We start from the raw sequence: 18,124 nt of genomic DNA on the forward strand, positions 1-18,124 counted from the left end.
TTAAATGTAATCAGCATTTAAAAAAATTATGATAAATTAATTCATTCAGATGGGGTTTATTTAGAAATTTGTTACTTATTCCTACTAACTACCAGCTTGATACTGCAGCAAATTGTAAATGATCCTTTTTTATTATTATTATTTTTATTATTTTTAATGTTTTTTAAACTTTTATTTAATGAATATAAATTTCCAAAGTATAGCTTATGGATTACAATGGCTTCCCCTCCCCCATAACTTCCCTCCCACCCGCAAACTTCCCCTTTCCCGCTCCCTCTCCCCTTCCATTCACATCAAGATTCATTTTCAATTCTCTTTATATACAGAAGATATATATTAGGTAAAGATTTCAACAGTTTGCCCCCACATAGCAACACAAAGTGAAAAAATACTGTTGGAGTACTAGTTATAGCATTAAATAACAGTGTACAGCACATTAAAGACAGAGATCCTACATGATATTTTTTAAAAAATTGATTAATTTTGTATGCAATTTCCAATTTAACACCAGGTTTTGTTTTTTTTTCATTTTCAATTATCTTTATATACAGAAGATCGATTCAGTATATGCTAAGTAAAGATTTCATCAGTTTGCACCCACACATAAACACAAAGTGTAAAAATACTGTTTCAGTACTAGTTATAGCATCACTTCACATTGGACAACACATTAAGGACAGATCCCACATGAGACATAAGTACAGTGACTCCTGTTATTGATTTAACAATTTGACACTCTTGTTTATGGTGTCAGTAATCACCCTAGGCTCTAGTCATGAGTTGCCGAGGCTATGGAAGCCTTTAGGGTTCGCTGACTTTGATCTTATTCCGATAGGGTCATAGTCAAAGTGGAAGTTCTCTCCTCCGTTCAGAGAAAACGGGGCCATCAAAGAAGGAGGTACTTTTCTCTGAAGGGAGCAAATGATCCTTTAACAACCTACTCTCCCCACCCCCACCCAAACTCTTGATCAAGAGCTTTTCAAGTAAAGTAAAGCTTTTTTTCTCTTCTGAGTACCTTTTGTGAAATAAAGCCAAGGGACTCTATATCTTGCTGTAAAATGCAATTCACAGCTCTGGAGATGGTGGCTGCCCAGGATTCTTTCACTGCTCAGGAACTGAAAGACTGCTGTTCATGAACTGTCTCTTCACAAAGCAAATCCATCATCTGAAGGACTTATCATTCTGAGGGTCAAAAATTTTCTCTTAAAGTCTCAGTCTAGTCTCCTACCTTAGCTAGTGCAAGTAGGCTTGAATCACTTTATCTGCCTACGTGTTTGCAAATTTGGCATAAATTTACTAAGTGGAAACCCTGGTCCTCCAGGAATGGGAAAATTCATGATTCTTTATCATCTTGACTTTTGGAATTGTACTTTTCCTTAGACACTCAGAAATGTAATGAGTTGTATATATATATCAGGGTCTTATCAGCTTCATTCTTAATTTCATAGTTTTTGAAGAAGACACTGACCTTGATGTAATAGATGACTTCATCCATGATACCTGTATATTTTGTCTCTTCAAGGGAAGGTCTTTGAACTGACGTTTGATAGGTAACAATGCCATGTTTCCAATGAGTTTGGTGGCAGGTCCATGAAAGAAGAATGGTAAGTTGAGATCTTGGCAGCATGGGGATTTCAAAATGGAGGAACAAGCTTGGGTTAGATCTTCCAGTCTGGGACTACGGCATTGCAGGCCAGGGTAAGTTCAATAATCAGTTCATGGTACCATAGCAAAATATCATAAACATGATGACTTAAGCCAGAGAAATCTTTTTTTTGGGGGGTAGGCTTTTGGCTACCAGCACTTAGGATGCCTACATCCCATATTGGAGTGCATGGGTTTCAGTCCCGGTTCTACTCCTGAATCCAGCTTCTTGCCAATGGACACCTGGGTGGCACCAGTATTTGCTAAAGTTGTTGGATCCCTGCCACTTGTGTGGGTGATGAGGATTGAGTTCCCTTTCCTGGCTTTAGACTGGCCTAGCCCCAACTATTGCAGGCATTTGGAGGAGTCAACCAGCATATATGAATGCTCTCTGTCTCTCCCTCTCTCTTCCTTTCTCCCCATCTTTCTGTCTCTCAAATACAATAAGAAAAAAATGTAAAATATTATTTACTCATAGCTCCAGGAGCTGAAATCCAAGATCACAGTGACAGCATGGTTGAAATCCGGTGAAGGTTTTCTATTATTCTTGCAGATAACCACATTTTCTCAGCATCTTCACATGGCAGAGAGAGAGGGGACAGAGAGAACTCACAAGATGTCTTGCAGCTCTTTGTGCCTCTTTTTATAAAGACACTAATCCTATGATGAGGTCCCCACCATCTCAGGACTGTTTTAAACTAATTATCTCTCAAATATCTCATCTCCAAAGGTGATCACAATGGGGTTTAGGACTTCAATATGTGAATTATGTGGGTGATACAATTCAGTTCAAGGCAACTAGATAGAATCAACTATGTGTTAGCAGTCATTATATAGTTTCCTGGTTTTGAACTAAAAGGAACCTTAAAGCCCTAGGTCTTTTCATAAATCGTTGCCTCTGAGCCTCTCCCACCTGACTTATTTGGACAGTTGGTATAGTATGAATAGTTTAGACCACTATAATAATGAACATCAAATTTTATCTTTCTGAATCAGATCCTTTAGTTCAGAATTTTCACAGCTTTGGTTAGGGTAAAGATTTCCATTTTTGTATAACTTTCACATTTAATAAACTTGCTTTTCCTATGTATATTTGAGTCAAAAATCAAGCAGTGGGGCTAGCGCCATGGCACAGTAGGTTAATTATCCGCCTGTGGTGCCGGCATCCCATATAAGCGCCAGTTCTAGCCCCGACTGCTCCTCTTTCAATCCAGCTCTCTGCTATGGCATGGGAAAGCAATAGAAGATGGCCCAAGTTCTTGGGCCGCTGCACCCATGTGTGAGACCTGGAAGAATCTCCTGGCTCCTGGCCTCAGATCGGCGCAGCTCCAGCTGTTGCAGCCATTTGGGGAGTGAACCAACGGAAGGAAGACCTTTCTCTCTGTCTCTCCCTCTCATTGTCTGTAACTCTACCTTTCAAATGAATAAATAAAATCTTTAAAAAAAATCAAGTGGCAAATAAACACAGGGAGGGGGAAAAATCCTAATGCAAATCTGTGGAAATTTCTCTATGTTATATAACCAGCTATCAATATCCTTTGGACTTCCTTATTTAATGTCATAAATCCAAAAAGTAACAACTACATGCATTTTAAGTTTTATCTTGTCCACCAGAAAATTATCAGTTATCTCATAAAATGCATTCAAAATTCCAAATATCCAATGCCTACTTTTTTTTTGACATCTCCAGTAGCCCCAAGAGAAATGTGCAATGAGATAGACTGAGACACTTTCCACATGATAAATCAATGCTGGTGTTTATAAGTATTTTTATTTCAAATTCTGTGAGTGTTTCCTAAGCAAATTGTAGTCCAAAATGGTATTGACTTTACCTTGAATTTCTACAGCATTTGGGCTCTAGTGAATGTTTCTTTTATGGAAATGTTGCTCATATTTTCTTTTTCTGGACCTATATTTAATTCATTTAACTTATTTCCAACACATGATTTTGTAGATACTATATGCATTACTTTTAACTGGACTGGGAACATGAGCAGCTCTTTATAAGTGTTTAAAAAAAGAATGAGAAAACAGCACTCCCTTATGTAGTCACTGTGCTTTCATAATAATTATGGAAGAAGCAAATTGGAGATGGGGTTTCTCGTAAGAGTTTCAGGTATTCCAAGATGCAGAGTAGAGTGAGAATGAGGGACACAGTATACAGAAACTGAAGAGTGTGTAGGGAAAAATAGGAGGGAAATTCCAAAGATAATCAGGGAAGACAGACTGTTAGTCCATGAGTATGAAAGCCTGAGTGAGAAGCACTGAAGACAAGAGACACAGATTAAATGGGTTAAAACAAGTGATCAAATAGATACTATTTTCATTTCAGAGAATGCTGGCAATTCTATGCATTTGGGGAGTGATCCGTATAGTGTTTCTCTCCCTCTCTCCTGTCCTGTGTCTCAAATAAACAAAAGGTTTTTTTTTTTTTAAGTAATATCAGAGAATAAAAAAACAAGATTCTAAAATTTAGAAGTAAAATAACTATGAACAAGACATATGTATTTCGAAGAAATCATAAATATAAGTGAAACTATTTTTGTCTGGGCTTTATCAAATGTGACTATTATAAATGCCATAAAATGCATTCATTACAGGATACACTTGTAAGAATGTGTCTGATATGTAAGATACTAGCTTTCCTTAGTGTTACTTCAAATCTGGACATTCTCTCCACTGGACCTAACTTTCCATTTAAATTGTCAGTAAGAAGGCTCACATAAAATTCATTCATTTCTTCAGTGTTGCAGGGTTTGGGCTGCTTATGTCTTTTTCTACTTCCCTTTTGGTCCTTTTTGCTGTGTCAGCTAAGTGTTTAGTTTCACTGTATGCTATTCCTCTTCTCCATTAGTTCAAATCACATGCAGCACTCTCCAGGGTGCTTTCATTTCCCCAAAGTATGTCTAACACAAAGCTAGGGATCTCTGGATCTTGTCTTACGATTTCTGGCAACAAAATATGATCATTACACTATGAAATACAACACAATCTTAAATATTGGCTGTTAGGCATCATTCTCTTGCATTCTACTAGGCATTTCTTACCATGAGTAATTTCTTACTGATCTTGACCTACTTTGAACACAACTTTCTTTTTTTTTTTATTTTTGACAGACAGAGTGGACAGTGAGAGAGAGACAGAGAGAAAGGTCTTCCTTTTGCCGTTGGTTCACCCTCCAATGGCCGCCGCAGTAGCGCACTGCGGCCGGCGTACCGCGCTGATCCGATGGCAGGAGCCAGGTGCTTCTCCTGGTCTCCCATGGGGTGCAGGACCCAAACACCTGGGCCATCCTCCACTGCACTCCCTGGCCACAGCAGAGAGCTGGCCTGGAAGAGGGGCAACCGGGACAGGATCGGTGCCCCGACCGGGACCAGAACCCGGTGTGCCGGCGCCGCAAGGCGGAGGATTAGCCTGTTGAGCCACGGCGCCGGCCTGAACACAACTTTCTATGGTCTCCTACCTATTTCAGAAAGGCTCTAACTCACTGTTATGGATAAATTCTTCGGCAGAGCAGTTCAACTCTCCATCACCTACCACAAATAATGACTAGATTCATTTTTACATACTCACAAGTTCATGAAAACCGTTTGTTGAAGAAAGGATTGTAAACTTTGAATTTCCCCCAATTAATATCAAGGCACTTAAAGATTTTTTAATTGGTTTTCATATTCTAAGAAACTCTCCCTTCTGTTGTCTCTAATAAGGCCTTATATGACCTGAGTTTTATTTTGTTTCCCATAAAACAATTTTGAATAACCAGAAATGAGCAAAACAGCCTGATATCATTGATCCCCAATCATCAAAAATCATTTTTACTAATTCAATTAATTGTTTAGTTCTAATATCAATCGGATGAAAATGTACTTAGCATTGATTTAAAATGCAACTCATATCACATTATACAAGTCACTTCCAGTCACTCTGCTGAGGTAGTGACTTATAGAACCCAGAGTTGAGCAAGAAGCAGAAGGAAAGTAGAAGAATTCATTAGCTTATGGTCAAAAGAGAAACATGGCTATCTCCTCTCTTTGTGGGCCTATGTTGTCACTTGGACTTATACTGACAATATTTCCTGGATTTCTAGAATTATCCCCAAGTCTGGAGTTGCACATTCAACCATTTACATTTCTTTAAAAGACTTTTTAGCTCTGTAGCTCTAACAACTGCTTTTGAGCAAAGGGAAATTAGGTAACTTTGAAGATCAAAGAATTGCATTTTGCGTTTCTTCATTACCATTGCTATACTATGTGTAGCTGACACAGCCTGAAGATACAGCATGGCACAACATATGCGTTTAAGGGTAGGTAACAAAATCAACCTCAAGGAACTGACAGTCATCTTCAATATTCTAATTTGTGTACAACTGTTGATTTTCTTTCTCTTTTTCTTCAAGAGCCAGAAGGTGGCATCTGACTACTTACTTGCAATGTATGAGTTAATTTTATTAAAATATATTATGCTTATAATGGGAGCATAAACTTCTTTTGATTATTAAGTATAGGGTTAAATATAAATTATCTCTCTTGCTAAAAATTATCCAAAGCAAAAAACATTAAAGGTCAAGAAAACTAATCATCTGCAGATACACAGAGTAGATTAGAACTCCCTTCAAATTACTATGATCTAAACATTTTTATTCAGATTTCTTCAATGACTTTGAACTGCATAAGTAGTAGTAAAACTATTATTATGGGAAAGTAAGGAAAACACACATTATCTCTCAAATTTCTCTGGCATGAGCTTAAATTACACAGATAACACTGGGTCTTAAATCTGGAATTAGATAGAGATGCAATGAAATGACCCCTCAAATTAGACTTCATTGTTTTCTTTCTAGTCAGTCCATGATTTCTCACATCATCATAACATTAGTAAAAATAATATTAGTGAAATTGAGGAACAACAAATAGCAATACGTAAATGAAAGGTATAGAGATGAAGTAAGTGTCACTTTGTTTTTTTTTTTTTAAAGATCTATTTATTTATTTGAAAGAGTTACACAGAGAGAGGAGAGTAGAGAGAGAGAGAGGTCTTCCATCCGATGATTCACTCCCCAACTGGCCACAACAGCCAGAGCTACTCCAATAAAAAGCCAGGAGCCAGGAGCTTCTTCCAGGTCTCCTACGTGGGTGCAGGGGCCCAAGGACTTGGGCCATCTTCTACTTCTTTTCCGGGCCATAGCAGAGAGCTGGATTGGTGCCACTTTAATTTCATTGTGGCTCTATGAGAGTAACCTTTAAAAGTTCTTGGAAAATATAATTAAAAAGATAAATTCATTTTAGTGCAAAAAATTTTGAAATGATGCACAGTTTTTTTCACATACAATTCCGATGGACTTTTTTTTTTTTATTTTTTGACAGGCAGAGTGGACAGTGAGAGAGACAGAGAGAAAGGTCTTCCTTTTTTCCGTTGGTTCACCCCCCAGTGGCATGCTGCACTGGCGCACCGCGCTGATCCGAAGCCAGGAGCCAGGTGCTTCTCCTGGTCTCCCATGCAGGTGCAGGTCCCAAGCACTTGGGCCATCCTCCACTGCACTCCCGGGCCACAGCAGAGAGCTGGGCTGGAAGAGGAGCAACCGGGACAGAATCCGGTGCCCCAACCAGGACTAGAACCTGGGGTGCTGGCACTGCAGGCAGAGGATTAGCCTATTGAGCTGTGGTGCCGGCCCCGATGGACTTTTTAAAGACTCCTTAAAGGCCCAGATTAAAAATATTATCCCCAAATATACTTATTTTCATTTTCTACGAGCTTTTAAAATGTCCTTGGATATATTCAATTATTCATTGAAAAAAAAAACGTTTTATAACTACTGTGCATCAACTCTCTGGAATAAACACATTGAATATAAACAAGAACAAGCTATGGTCCTTGTCACAACATCACTTAGGAGGCTGTCACCAAAAAAAGATAATTAAAATGCAATGCAGTAATGCTAATGCCAGACATATTCAAAAGTATTACTAACCCCTAGAGCAAAGCATCTTCTTAGATACAAAGATAGAACAAGCATGGTGGCTGGTGCTGTGGCATAGCGGGTAAAGCCACCGCCTGTAGTGCTGGCATCCCATATGGGCACTGGTTTGAGTCCCAGCTGCTCCACTTCATATCCAGCTCTCTGCTATGGCATGGGAAAGCAGTAGAAGGTGGCCCAAGTCCTTGGGCCCCTGCACCCATGTGGGAGACCTGAAAGAATCTCCTGGCTCCTGGCTTCGGATCAGTGCAGCTCTGGCTGTTGTGGCCAAATGGGGAGTGAACCAGTGGATGGAAGACACCTCTCTCTCTCTGCCTCTCTCTTTCTCTCTCTTCCTCTCCTTCTCTCTCTTTGTAACTCTGACTTTCAAGTAAAAGAAATAAATCCTTAAAAAAAAAAGAACAAGCATGAAAATTAAGAAGAGCTTCCTAAAGTATATGTCCTGAACTTAATTTCATAACATTAGCAGAAATTTAGCAAAGTGGAATGGATTAAGATGGTAGAAGTGATGTGCTAGGTAACAGATAATAATAGAAAGCATATGGAGCTGATAGAAGCTATAGACTTAATATATTGAGGAACTAGAAATTTAAGGGTCAGGAGACCCTTTATAAGCTGTATACCAGTCAGTAGCATGGTCAAATTTAAGTTTTAGAAAGATCATTCTTTGGCAAGGTTGAGAATGAATCAAGGCAGGATGAGACTGGAAGTATATACACAAGTCTGAAGCACATTGAATGAGATAAGGATTAAACCAAAGAAGTGTTATAGACAAGGAAGCAGACTCCAGAGATATTTAAGTTGCAAAATTGACAAGATTTCATAACACATATGGTATGATGTGGAAGGAAGGTGAGGTCTGCAGTGACTATCTAATTTTTGTATGGTTGCTATATGAAAGTTATTTCATCAAATAAGATAGAGAATACAGTAGAAAAGGTAGACTAGAGAACAAATGTGCTCACCTTTAGAAACTTTGGGACTGAAGTGACTGTTGGTCACCAGAGTAGAAATAATAGTTGAAAGATGAATATAAGATGTAAAGATTGGAATCAGGCCTAGAGACATTGATTTAGAAGTCTTCAGTAATGTTTAGAGGCATGAAAATGGCTAAGATCTTTCACCAAGAACATGAGCAGATAACTAAGAGCTCAAAAATAATCCACGGTGAAGTCCATTTTTAATAAACAGTCAGGGGGCCAGCGTGTGGCTTACTTGGTTAATCCTCCACCTGTGGTGCCAGCATCCCATATGGGTGCCGGTTTCTAGTCCCGGTTGCTCCTCTTCCAGTCCAGCTCTCTGCTGTAGCCCAGGAAGGCAGTGGAGGATGGCCCAAGTGCTTGGGCCCCTGCACCTGCATGGGAGACCAGGAGGAAGCACCTGGCTCTTGGCTTCGGATTGGCACCACACCAGCCATAGTGGCCGTTTTGAGGGGTGAACCAATGGAAGGAAGACCTTTCTCTGTCTCTCTCACTAACTCCATCTTTCAAATTAAAAAAAAAAAAAAAAAAAAAAAAAAAAAAAAAAAAAACAAACAAACAAAAAAAAACGGTCAGAGGAAGTTCCCAGGATGGAAATTGAAAAGCACACTTCTATTTAAAAAACACCATTGAGCAGTGTAAAGTTGGAATTACTATCTAAACTTTCCAAATGGTATTTGGCAAGCCTTTGCCTTAGGCCATTTGAGAGGGTTGGTCTTAGACCACCCCAGCTTACCTCTATCTTTGTGATGGTTCTGTGATGGCTGAGCTATAGCTGGAAGCAGTATGAACAATACCCTTTCTCACCAGTACCTTCCTTTGATCATAGCTAATGTTCTCATAGTAAAATTTTCATATTTTTACATCAGTTCAACTAATTTAACATGATAGGAACATGGCTAGGAAAACTTCCAATGATAGATTTTTGTATTTAATTTTATTGTGGTCAATAAATATTATTGAACTTGGTTGTTAAAAAGTGTTATGGGAGCTGGCACTACAGCGTAGTAGGTTAGGCAGGCCTCTGCCTGAGGTGCTGGCATCTCATATAGGTGCTGGTTTGAGTCCTGATTGTTCCACTTCCAATCCAGCTCCCTGCTAATGGCTTGGGAAAGCAGTGGAGGACAGCCCAAATACTTAGGCCCCTGACACATGTGGGAGAACTGGAAGAAACTCCTGGTTCCTGGCTTCGGAATGGCCTATCTCCAGCCATTGCGGCTACTGGGGAGTGAACCAGTGGATGGAAGACCTCACTCTCTGTCTCTCCCTCTCTAAAACTTTGCTTCTCAAATAAATAAATAAATCTTAAAAAAAAATCAGTTGTATAGACTAAAGTGCTTAAGGTGTAAACCTCAAATATTAGAACTCTCTTCTACCTGTAAATGCTTTACTGCCTAAATTTCTGTAAGTTCTAAGGAAAAACATTAATATTCTTCTTACAAATATGTTCTCTTTAAAAAATTTACACAATTTTCTGATTTGAAATACTAAAAAAAAATTTCTTGAACAGTGGCAGTGAAGAATTAGAAGATTTGAAAGAACTTTTGGCTGAAATGAAGCAAAATACAACAGGTTTATTACCAGATGTACAAAATAATGTTCAGATTGTTCTATGCTTTATTAGTCAGGAATTAGTTATATATAAGAGACCATATTGCAAAATTCTACACACAAGGTAAAAACGTTTTCCTTTTGAAAAAATCAGTTATATATTTTTAATGCTTATAATTTTTCCACAGTTAAATATCTGCTCCTATCCTTGTCATTTCACATCTGGTACTCTAATACTCATTACTCGCCACCTGTCTTAGCCTCCACTTCAATCTGTCCAGAATTTTATAGCTTAATCATTTTTAAAATCTGCATAACCATATTATTTTCCTTAATATTATTTTTCAGTGGAATCATTATTTATTAAATTAACATGTTCTGTGAGACCATGGAGACATTTTAATAATATTTTCTTAGTCTCAAATGAAATCATTGAACCAAATAAATACATTTTAAAACTTATAAGAATCATTTATTGTACTTTGCACAATTAAAATTGTAACACCTTTATGTGTATAGTTATCAAAAATTTTCAAAGACCTTTCATTTTATTACTTGCTGTCATTTATTACATATTATTCTTACTTTACGATGGAAGAAATTGAGACCCTGAGTGAGGATCTTATATAAATGCATTCTAAGTCAAAATGAATACCAGAACTCAGTTTTCTCAACTATCCATGACACTAAAGTATCCTGGTGTGCTGAACACATCTTAGTCCTCATATTCTTGCCAGAAAGAAAGTGAGCCAGTACAACTGTACACCTATACAATGGCTAGTACTAATTAAATACATTTGACACATAATTTCCCCAACCTTCTCCACAATTCATTAGCTATCTTTTTTTAAAAGATTTATTTATTTATTTGAAAGTCAGAGTTACACAGACAGAAGGAGAGGAAGAGAGAGAGATGTTCCATCTGCTGATTCACTCCCCAAATGGCCGCAACAGCCAGAGCTGCACAGGTCCAAAGCCAGGTGCTTCTTCCATGTCTTCCACGCAGGTGCAGGGCTATATCTATATCTATATCTATATCTATATCTATATCTATATCTATATCTCTCTATATCCGAGAAGGGGTAATAGTTTTTGCCAAGGTTGAACAGAAATAAAAATGCTCCCAGCAATGATCTTGAGATGCTCCTTGCTCCCAGCCCTGGAAGGAATACCCACAAATAAAACTGAAAAAATTACGGATTTTTGTTTTGGTAACAATAGGGGAGGAGTTAGAAATGGAAACACTATTTTTTAAAAAAGAATATAAAATAAAACAAACTATAATAAATGGTGATTCTTCACTAACAAATTCTCAAGGCAATCATCTCCAAATCTTATTTTGTTTTACCCTAGGATATTTCATTCTTACCATGGATAGTTTGTGTCTCTCAAGGAGATTAAAGACAAATCTTAATTCACACAAGAATTGATGGATATGAGAGGAAGACAAACCACAAAACTAAATAAATGGTGAGATATTACTTATAGCTGTCAGCAAGAATTATTCTTCAAGAAATGAACTTCAGTGTATTTGATGCTGACTATGAATATAGTCATTGATAAGGTAACTTGCACCTTATTTTATGCTTGCTTAGAAAATGCCCCTTGATTATGTCATTGAGAAGGAGACATTTCTGCACTCAGATGTGAACACTGAAATGCTTTTTTCTCAAAGAAACTTTTTATTTAAAGAATACATACTTCAGACATTTCATAATTATAACTTTAAGAACAAAGTGACTCTTTCCACCGTACATGCCCTCCCACCCCTCTTCCTTCTCCCTCTCCTATTTCCAGTCTTATTTTTTACTAAGATTTATTTTCAAGCAGAAAGCAAATTTATGTTTGTCCTAAACATCTACCAGCCATTACTTAATTGGAGTAATGAGATTATAAAACTCAAATATAATTTTCTACTGATATTGACCTTCCTGCCACTACATTATTTCTATCATTGTAAGGGACAAGAATTAGTTATCATAGTGCCCTTATTAAACTCAGTTATCAATAAACATTTTTGTTTTTGTTTGTTGTAATTTCCATGTGTTTATTAAAAGGCAGAGTTAGAGACAGACAGAAAGATAGAGATTCCATATGCTGGTTCACTTTTCAAAATGGCTGAAATAACCAGGAGCCAGGAGCTTCACCCATTTCTCCCACCTGGATGGCAGGGGTCCAAGCACTTGGGCCATCTATTGCTGGTTTCCCAGATGCATTAGCAGAAGGCTGGATTAGAAGTAAAGCCACCAGGACACAAACCGGGAGCCATAGGGAATGCCAGCATTGTGGGTGGCAGCTTAAACCACTGCACCACAGCACAGACCTCTCAATAAACATTTTTAAAGACCTCCCCGGAGTCAGGCATGTGATGGAACATTCCATCACAAATGAATAAAATTTAGGAACAACTGACATCACTGATTACAGAAACTATGTCCTATTTATTATGTTATTTTAATACACCTTAAATAGAGTCACATGTGTAGCAATTTCAGCTACCAATCATAAATTTAAGGAGTTTCATTCTTGGTTAAATTCAAAAATCCATTTGAAACATATGGGTTCATTATTTCAATCCAAATTCATCTTTTTTAAGTTTAAATTTAAATTTCAAATTTAAATGAATTAGTGTTGAAACATGAATTTAGAAAGACAAAAAGACTAATCAAAGAGACTCCTAAAGAGCCTCTCTCTCGCTCACTCTCATTCTCAAATAAAAATATATAAATAAACCCCTTTTTAAAAAAGTAGAAGCCAATGAGCTTGTTAGCTTTCTGATATGTGACATTACAGTGAGAAGACATTAGTCTGTGAAGGAAATGGGCCCTCATCAGACAACAAATCACTGGCATCTTGTTCTTGACTTTCCAACATTAGAAACTGTGAGAAGTAAATTTCTGTTGTTTTGAAGAGGCCCAATCTGTGATATTCAGTTAGAGTATCCTAAACAGACTCACAGAAATGATGATGGACAATGGACAGTGGGTTATACCACTTTCCACAGGCACAGCTAGAAAGGAATTTCTGCTGCTCTTGGCATCATTTGATTTTGATTTAACTTCCACGATGAATAGTGTGGTGATGAACCAAGATCACAAAAAAATACTACACTCACAAATGGAAGAAGACTCAACTGCCGGAAGAAATTCTTAAAGATACAGAGCAAGAAGGTGAGGTCAGACTGCACAGGACTGTACCAGTGTTGATACAGCTAGAGGAAAAGCCTAGTGGACTGCACCATTTTTTAGTCTGGGCAGGATCCCTCAGGGCAGTGGGGCAACTGTTCACCTAGAGTGTGGCAGGCAGAAGGTGGCACATCTGTCTCTCCCCTTCTCCCCCATACAACAGTGACCTACAGTCAGCTGTGAGAGGGCTGGAGCCATTTTTGGACACAAGCAGGTATCAGCAGCTCCAGCTCTTATGCACATACCCAGCAACTATTGGGGACACTCTCCACCCAGTCAGCAGGGACAGCCACATCAGTTCAAGAGCAACTGTGGAGACATTCTCCACCTCTCCAGCTGCACCCACACGGCAACAGGTGGAGAGTGGGAGCTAACCCTATGGAAAGGAAGTGCCACCTGCAGGACTCTTGTAAGCACCCAGTACAATTGTGAAGCGAGTAGGGCTGCATCCAGTAGGTATTGTGTGTGCTGGTGATCCAGAGATTTTTACTAGAGAGAAAATCCTGCATTCCCCACTGACTTTGAGTCTGGCAGGGAGGATCAGGCTAGATCCAGTGTTGTGGAACATACATGAGCAGCAGCTCTGGGAACACCTCAGTCAACCTGTGGACTGGACAAGCTAGTGGGGCAGAGTGTCTTTCTTGCACTCCTTCACCATGAGAGCTCTGGGTGCTGAGACTGACAAAACACTGTGCATGAGAGAAGGCAGGGTGCGGCTAGATTTCTGGGGAATCACTGAGTGTTGCTGCATACACTCAGAACTCCTTGGTAGCACTGAACAGCTCATAGCAAAGGGAACCATGCTCACAGGGAGAACTTCACAGATCAAATGTGTGGTTCATATGGCAGTGCAAATGAGTGTTGAACACACCGGGGGCTAACACCTGGGCATTCCTCAGCTTGGAAGAGAGGAGGTGAGGGGATGGTTGTACCAACAGAGGTTACCACACACCTCTTGGTACTCACTGAAAGTGCAGACATTCCATTAACCCTCAGAGGCCTAGCTCAAAGATAAAAGCTATCAGGTGGAAAAAACAACAATTCTACAAATGCCTAAAAATAAAAGCAGAAAATCAAGAAACAAGAATAAGGAAGATACCATGACCCCTCCTGAGGAACACAACATTTCAATATTAGAATGTGAAGATGAAGAGAAGGAGGAATTCAGGGAACAGAATTAAAAAATTTAATCATAGGATTACTCAAAAGCAATCAGAAGCAAAAAAAAATCATACATATCATTAATTTTTCTAATGAAATTGAGATTTTAAAGAGAAATCAAAATGAAATACTAGAAATGAAGAATTCAATAGATCAAATAAAAAATGCAGTGGAAAGCCTTAATGACAGACTTGGTGAGGCAGAAGAAAGAATATCTGAACTAGAAGACAAATCTACACACAGAATGAAAATGGAAGAATAGAAAAAGATATTCCATGCTAACAGAAAACAATAAAGGGCCGGTGTAGCCATCCTAATATCAGAGAAAATAGACTTTAACACAAAAACTACTCAAGAGACAGAGAAGGGCATTATTTAATGATTTTAATAAGTAAGGCATGAATCCAACAGTAAGATGTTACCATATAAATGAATATGCACCCAATTGCAAGACACCTGGCTATTTAAAAGAACTGTACATGGATCTTAAGAGATACATGGAATCTAATACAATAGTAATGGGGAACTTCAACATCCCACTTTCATCAATAGACAGATCAACCAGACAGAAAATCAACAAAGGAACAACAGAGCTAATCAATACTGTGGAAAAAATGGGCCTAACTGATATCTACAGAATTTTTGCATCCCACAATTGCAGAATACACATTCTTCTCTGCAGTGCACAGAACCTTCTCTAGGATAAACCATTGGCTATGCCAACTCAGGAATCCCTAGAGCATATGCAAACACATGAAAACTAAACAACATGCTCCTGAATGAACAGCTGGGTCATAGAAGAAATCAAAAGAGAAATAAAAAATTTTCTGGAAGCAAATGAAGATAACAACACAACATATCAAAACTGATGGAATACAGCAAAAGCAGTGTTAAGAGGCAAGTTTAAAGGAACTGGTGACTACGTCAAGAAACTGGAAAGTCACCAAATAAATGAGCTGTCAATGCATCTCAAGGACATAGAAGAAAAACAACAAACCAAACCCCAAATTAATAGGAGGAAAGAAATAATTAAAATTAAAGACAAAATAAACAAAATTAAAACAAAAAAATAAAAGATCAATGAAATGAAGAGGTGTTTAAAAAAAAAATAAGCCAAATTGACACACTATTGGCCCAACCAAAAAGAGGGAGAAGATCCATATCAATAAAATCAGATGAATAAGGAAATGTAACAAAAGATACCACAGAAATAAAAAAGAATCATGAAGAATTCCTATAAAGAGTTGTATGCCAACAAACCAGGAAACCTAGATGAATTGGATAGATTCCTGGACACATACAATTTACCAAAATTGAGTTGAAGACATAGAAAACCTAGACCAATAACCAGGAAGGAGATTGATTCCGTAATAAAGACCCTCCCAACAAAGAAAACCCAGGACCGGACAGCTTCACTGCTGAATTCAAGCAGACATTTAAAGAACTAATGCTAATTTTTCTCAAGCTATTCAAAACAAATCGGAAAGGAAGAAGTCAATCCATATTTGCTAATGACATGATTTTATATTTAGGGGACCCAAAAGACTTCATGAAGAGACTATTGGAACTCATAAAAGAGTTTGGTAAAGTAGCAGAATATAAAATCAACATACAAAAATCAATAGCCTTTGTGTACATAGACAATGAATAGCTGAAAAAGAATTTTTTTTTTTTTGGACAAGCAGAGTTAGACAGTGAGAGAGAGAAAGAGAGACAGAGAGAAAGGTCTTCCTTCCATTGGTTCACCCCCCAAATGGCCACCACAGCCGGTGTGCTGTGCTGATCCAAAGCCAGGAGCCAGGTGATTCCTCCTGGTCTCCCATGAGGGTGCAGGGCCCAAGCACCTTGGGCCATCCTCCACTGCAGTCCTGGGCGACAGCAGAGAGCTGGACTGGAAGAGGAACAACCGGGACAGAATCCGGCGCCCCAACCGGGACTAGAACCAGGGGTGCCAGCGCCGCAGGTGGAGGATTAGCCAAGTGAGCCACGGCGCTGGCCAGGAAGTGATTTTAAAGGCTATAGGTTACATGTATGGATTTATGAAATAAAATAGGAGTGGAATAATTGAGAAAACAATAGATTTACATCGCATTATCAGTACATTTCTGAGCCAAAAATGTTGAGAGCAAATGGCTTAAGCTCTAAATGATGTTAACTATTATCTTTTAACCACACAGGGAATATTTAGATGTTACACTGTCATTGGTTCTATTTCATTGAAAGAAATTATGAATTTACCAAAAAGCTGTGTATGTGTGAAATGGTCATTTTTTCCCATTCAATTATTGTTTATACATTTTTGTATATTCCCACTATACTAGGGTCTTTTTGCTTTTTACTTATTAAACTTTTTGTTTGGTGATGTATTAAGACTTTTATGGTAAAGTAAATTTAAAGTATGTTATCTCAAAAACTAAAAGAAAAAAAGGAATAAGAAGGAGAATGTGATGGAGGGACAGAGGAAGAGAGGAAGGGAATATCATTATGTTTTTAGTTTTAAATGTTTACATCATATTAAATCTGTTAAAAATTAATTAAAATTTTAAAAAGAATGAGAGGGAAAGAAATTAGATATTTTATCATAATACCAAACATTAAAATATCTTGCTCTATATCTTTTTTAAGGAATACAAACTTCATGCATTTAATATATACAAATTTGGGAACATGGCAATTCTTCTCCCCACCTCCTTCCCACCCACATTCCCACCCTTCTTCCTCCTCTGTCTCCTTTTCCCATTCTTCTTTTTTACAAAGATCTATTTTCAGTTAATTTTATACTCATAAGATTAACCCTACACTAAGTAGAGTGTCAGCTTACTTCACTAATAATAATGGTTTTCACTTGTATCCATTTTGTTACAAAGGACAGGATTTCATGTGTTTGGGATCATATTGAATCTATAAATTGCTTTTGGCAATATGGAAATTTTGATATTTATTCTTCCAATCCATGAACATAGGATATTTTTCCACTTTCATGTCTTCTTCTGTTTCTTTCTTTAATGTTTTGTAATTTTCATCATATAAATCTTTAACATCCTTGATTAAATTTATTCCAAGTTATTTACGTTTTTTGTAGCTACTGTGATTGGGATTGATCTTAAAAGTTATTTTTTTGCTGGTGCCGTGGCTCACTAGGCTAATCCTCCACCTGCGGCACCAGCACTGCGGGTTCTAGTCCCGGTTGCTCCTCTTCCAGTCCAGCTCTCTGCTGTAGCCCGGGAAGGAAGTGGAGGATGGCCCAAGTACTTGGGCCCTGCACCCGCATGTGAGACCAGGAAGAAGCACCTGGCTCCTCTCCTGGCTTCGGACTGGCACAGCATGCTGGCCAAAAAAAAAAAAAAAAAAAAAAAAAAAAATCACTTCCTTATCTCTTAGGAGTTGAACATATCTGTGTTGGATAGGGTCAAATTCATTTGTACTGAACATAAAGCCTTAAGAACAGAACTGTTTTAAACAATATCCGAAGTTTTTCTGTATTTCACAAAAGTGCCCTAGAAATAGACTGCCCAAATTGGTACAATAGCTCCACATTCATGATGAGATCAAGATTCTATCTAGCATCAAGGATACCTTGTAACCCAGGATGACTGCCACATCTGCAACTGTCACCTCTGGGTTTTAGG

At 38.1% G+C, this 18,124-nt stretch overlaps 1 pseudogene; it reads right to left on the reverse strand.

The window, feature by feature from the left end:
* Positions 1 to 1,101: 1,101 nt before the first annotated feature.
* LOC133756545 (actin-related protein 2/3 complex subunit 3-like) overlaps positions 1,102 to 18,124 on the reverse strand; it is a 160,306-nt pseudogene continuing 143,283 nt past the window's right edge.

This window comes from Lepus europaeus, chromosome 3 (assembly GCF_033115175.1).
Source record: "Lepus europaeus isolate LE1 chromosome 3, mLepTim1.pri, whole genome shotgun sequence".
Taxonomy (NCBI): domain Eukaryota; kingdom Metazoa; phylum Chordata; class Mammalia; order Lagomorpha; family Leporidae; genus Lepus; species Lepus europaeus.